This window comes from Uloborus diversus, chromosome 6 (assembly GCF_026930045.1).
Source record: "Uloborus diversus isolate 005 chromosome 6, Udiv.v.3.1, whole genome shotgun sequence".
Taxonomy (NCBI): Eukaryota; Metazoa; Arthropoda; class Arachnida; order Araneae; family Uloboridae; genus Uloborus; species Uloborus diversus.
Genome location: NC_072736.1, coordinates 24,117,540 through 24,123,171, shown reverse-complemented (window position 1 = coordinate 24,123,171; position 5,632 = coordinate 24,117,540).

Here is a 5,632-nt window from a genome sequence, read left to right as displayed (position 1 = left end):
AACTGAATAAAAAAGCTCTGAAACAGAGGGAAAAAGTTCAATGAATGGGATATTGGTGAAGAGGTTTTCAAAATCAAAGGTTCCAAACCTTAAAAAAGAGAGAAAGAGCAACCTTCGATTAATAGTCAACTTATATGAATAGCAACTGTAGCCTGCATTAAGGAGTCCAAATGACAAGGAGCATTCCCATCGCTTTTATTTTATTGCCTTATGTGTGTTATCAGTTGTATGTTATGAGTACTTGTAATGCGTAATGTTAATCAAAATCTGCTATAATGGTGGGCAGCCCGGCGGGCTCGAAGTTCAGCTAGTTTATAGCTGAACGCTCTATCGGAAAAAACTTACGAATTTAACCGCACAACTAAGTCTAGTGCTTTTAAGCTTTATTTTAAAAAAGAAAAAAACAGGTTAATTGTGATTTTTTTTCACCAAAAGCAAGACAAAAAAATTGGAAAATTGTATTAGAATTTTACTTAAAAAAAAATCTGCATAAGAAATACAGGCTGCATCAAGGTTTTGCAATAGCAAGGGGCATTTCCGAAAAATTGATCTTTAGACCGTACGTCTATTTTTCGTCATTAGCCGGCCAAATAAGCTTGAAAATGGGGGGGGGGGGGAGAACTTGAAAAAAAAAGAAATATCTCACATACCGGCAGAAAAATATTCCGCAGAAATAATATATATATATAAGATAAGATATTGAAGAAAGGTGTTTCCATTTTTGAAAATTTATATAACTCGTTATGGCAGGCTCCTTGAACGGGTATGGCTTAGATAGCAGCATGTGTTCATCATTTAACCAAACGGTTAAATGACAAAATCAGTTACACTAAGTTCGTTTTTAAGCATATCTTTTCGAATGTAGTGAAAATGTTACTGGCTATATGTTTTTTGCCGAAAAAAGAAAAAAAAACTAATAATTTACCCATCAAGTTGTTAGTAATTTTAATGTTTTTATTCGTATTCTAATAAATGTCCATATGTTAACTAAATGAAAAGTGTAATTTCAATTTGGGGTAGTAATTTTTATTTGTGCTAAGGTCAAAAACTGTCATTAGCAGAATCTACATTTCAGTATATGATTTTTTTTTTTTTTCTGAACAAAAAGTTATTCTATTTTAATCTGAAATCTTAAACGTGATACTTATATTTTTGTTTACATTATGCTTTAGTTTTCTGACCAGGGCCAAAGCTTTTGAAACAAACAAACAAACAAAACAAAAACAAAAAAACATACAATTAAGTATTATTTTAGCTACAGGTTGCATCAAGTTTTCGTTCCAGCAAGGAACGTTTCCATCACATTTATTATTTTACATCACTTGTATTATTTATTGTTTTCAAGTGTTCATTTAATGCGCAATATTTGTCTAATTTTTTGATGCATTATCCTCCAGGCCGGGCCTGAACACTTCTTCTTCTGGTTATCATTCGAATGCTCCGCCCATCAAGCTATTGAGTTCTGTCAGTCACAGCACAAGTTAAACTTATAAATTTAACCGAAAACCTCAGTCCAATGCTTTAAAACAGGTTTTTTTTTTTTGACAGTAAAAATTTTTTTTTAGACCATGGGTCTATTTTTCATCATTAGCCTGCACAATAAGCTTTAAAATGAGGTGTAAATCAAAGAAATCGATCAAGAATTGAGGAAGATCTTGCGTAGGAACAAAAAACAGTCTACCAAAGTAATATATAAGGATATTTTGACATAGTTAAGTCTTGACAAAGAAAAGTAAAAAAAAAAATGGTTGATGTTGGATTAACGATGTGCATAGTGTAATACTAATTTTAGTGAGTAAACAAGTTTTCAATGGTTAAAGTAAAAATGTATAAATAACTAGAGGACCTGACAGACATTGTTCTGTTCAAACTTTGTAAATTGAAAAGTTAAAATATTTCAATAAACTATCAAGTATTTGAACCGTTTTGTTGAAAAAATATATATAAAAAGAAAATGTTTTTAAAGATGCTTGTTGTCAGAATGCGTATATTTATTACAACTTGATCCATCTAATGTCCACTGGGCAGTTTTTAACTATTTTTTCTCATTGTTTTTAACATGAAAGATCTTCATAGATTGCATGGTTTGTTCCTTCGGTCATACTCAAAAGATAAAAATTATCCTCAAATATAAAGTGTAAAAAACTAACAACAAACGGGAAATCCCGCTGCAACGTCCCCCATATGAAAAAGAATAAAACAATCGAAAAGCTATCATTTCAAAAAATGATAAAGGTAAAAACAGTTCCCTGAATAAACAAAAATCAGCCCCTCCCCCCTCTCCTTATGTGTACAGAACTACCCTGTTGTAATTTATCTGAACGGAAATAAAATTTGTTTCGTCTTTAAATTCCATCATCTTTTCCTTTAATAATTTACTGATTAGTTTGAAAATCCTTAAAGTCTTCTTGCCAGTGGCACCAAAACTCAGATAGATTTGACCCCAGAAACAAATGTTGCTAGGTATGGTACTTTCTGATAATTTGGTTAGGAGAACCTGAGGCAATGATCCCGTCACATGGTTCAACCAACGATCATCTAACTTCCTTGGTTCAATTACAACGACAGGAAGACACGTTTTGCGTGAACCTTGTGAAAGAAACCAGATTTCTTCCAGTACTTTAAAATATATCACGGGACCTGAAATAGTTGCTTTCAAGAAATGAAGGCTTCACTCTCTCTCTCTCTCTTCATTACAAAGAGCAGAGCTGGCTTTCTTATTGTCCTTTGGCAACGGGAAATTATTTTTTAATTTCAGTTCACACTCAACAATAGGCTAAAATAAATATAAATCATTTGGGAGACATAACCATCCAATGTTTAAATAAATTTATTCCCTACAGAAAGCAGAACTGAATTTCTTTTTGTCCTTTGGCAATGGGTTAAATATTTATTTCAATTTTCGCTCAACAATAGGTTAAAATAAATATTAATCATCTAGGAGTTATAACCATCCAATGTTTAAATAAATTAATTAATTAACAAAAGCATTTCTGATTCAATACATTGCGACTCTAAACCATTCTCTGACCAACTTAATTACACCCAAAAAATTTGATCAAAATCGGTCCATCCATTTAAAAGCCTTATGACTACAAACACACACACAGAAAAAATATATGTATTAAGATATAATAATTCCAGTGCCCTTGAAATTAGGGAAACAGAGCTAATTGTTATTATTGTAATATAAATTAACATTTTTTTATTTAGCTTGTTGGAGTCCCAAAGGAAAGCAACTAGTTGTTGGAAAAGCTGATGGAACATTTTGTCAATATAAACCAACTCTACAGGAAGTTAAGTCCATACCAGCTCCTAAACTTGATGACAGTGCACTATCTGGTAAGCTAGCTATTGTCTTCGGCAAGTATAAGTGAACCCTCATTTTTTATCCTGGAATTTGAATTCAACTTTCCTATATTCAGTTATAGGCTAACTTTTGTACTACTAGCAAATGTGAGCAGAGGGAATTACAAATCCAATCTTTACTTCTACTCATTAATTTTATTAGAACAGAAAGAAAGAAAATTAAATTATTACAAACAAAATTTCGTTTTGTATCCTATCAAAGCAATTAAACAGTTTACAATCATCTCTCAGTAACAAGCTATCTCGCACAAGATAACGGAAGAAAAAACACCAGGAAATAAAAATAAACAGAAACAAAAATAATCAAAAAAAAGGAAAAATAAAGATAAATAGAAGAAAAGGGGGGGGGTGTCAATCAAGACAAAAAAGGTAAAAATAAACGAAGGAAGATAGATAAAAATGAAAAAAATGAATGGGCCAAACAAGGGAGGATGGGAAAAGGACTGTATTAAAGATATGGGAGCCAAATGTTGGAAAAATATGGAACTGCTTTAAGATCATTAACTAAGTTAGAAATGTTCCTCAAAATGTGAAAAGATTCCCATAAGTCAAGATCTGATGAATTGGGGCATTTTTGGATAATCTGATAAGAGTTAAAATCAAAAAAGTGATTCGAATCCCAACAATGTTGAGCAATACTAGGTTTATTTAATTGTTGTTTTTTCACATAATTTTGATGCTCTTTCAAGCGAATTTTTAAAGCACGCCGAGTCTTTCCAATATAGGCAAGTTTACAACTACAATTAATTCTATAAATTCCACAACAATTAAGAGGGTGAATAGGATCTTTAAGAGAAGAGAATCAAAGTTTATTAATGGGAGGGAACACCACCATGGAATTGGAAACGTTTTAGCCCCTTCATTTTTTTTATTTTTATCTATCTTCCTTTGTTTATTTTTACCTTTTTTGTCTTGATTGACATCCCCCCCCCCTTTTTCTTCTATTTATCTTTATTTTTTCTTTTTTCGATTATTTTTGTTTCTGTTTATTTTATTTCCTGGTGTTTTTTCTTCCATTCAGCTTTTCCTTTCTTGCAGTTCACGGTTACCAAAATTTTCTTTTTGTTTAAGCTTCGGCTTATTCTTTGTCCAATTGAATTCTTTCTTTCTGCGTTTTCCGTACCTAAGAGAAAGCTCTTGGCCTTTGCTTGCATTCCTATTGGTTCCTGATCGGTTTATAATTTTCTCATTGGTGTTTGGCTAATCCGCTATTTTTATCTTTTAAGCTGCATGCTTATTTGCTCTTGGCTTTTGTCGGATGTCTTTTCATCCATAAGCTCATTACCTTTTGCTTTGTAAAAGGCGTTCCCTGTAACACGTGTCTGCTATAATTGGCAAATTTGTGCTTTTTTTAACATTGTTTTTCTTACCTTATTAATTTTCCTGTTTATTTTCATTAATTGAGGCCTCATTGTTAATGTCAACTAAAAATTGTTATTGATTATTCAATTCATTCTTGTAAGACGTTTTGGGTGTTAAATGATAAGTTAGATGCACGTTCATAAGTGAGAGAATCAAAGTTTTCATTCATTATTTCTGGTCAGAACTGTTGTATAAATGAAGATACATAAAACCTGTGTATATTAGAAAGTCACTGTATTTTAACATGTATGATACTCATCTACATGAATGCGTATATGTATTATGAAAGGAATCCCATGTAAATTGCTGTGGCTCTATATAACATATTCATCAAGCTTCTTGATCCTTTCAGTGGTGAGCATCTGTTGGATATCCACAACTCTGTTTGCTGTTGCATATGTTCCTCAAGGAGATTGTGCTGCCCCGAATCTTGTTATGGTTTCCACTCCTGTAAGTATTATTGCAGTTTTAAAAGCAATTGCTGTGTATGTGTGTGTGTGATATTTGTTGAAAATTGAACTTGCATTTTGCTAAAGTCATTTTTTAAAACCATAAATGCTTTACTATTGTCTCACCTTAAGGTAATTCTTCGAATTGTTCTAGTGGCATATAAGTTATTGTTGGTTAAACAAGTTATTTGTTGAGTGATTACTATAGAAAGTTGATATTTCAACCAACCTCTGCCATTCTAATTGTACTTTTATTTTGTTTGTTACTTACTTTTAACCGAATGGGTAAAAACTTGATTTATTTGACTGGTAAATTTAATCTTTATTAATAAATGCTCAAGTTGTGAGACTGCCATTCACTTATAACAATAAATATTGAATATAAAAATTCAAATAAAATATAAGATTTCAACAATTTCAGTTTGCTAAATTGTATTTCAGCATGTTTCAAC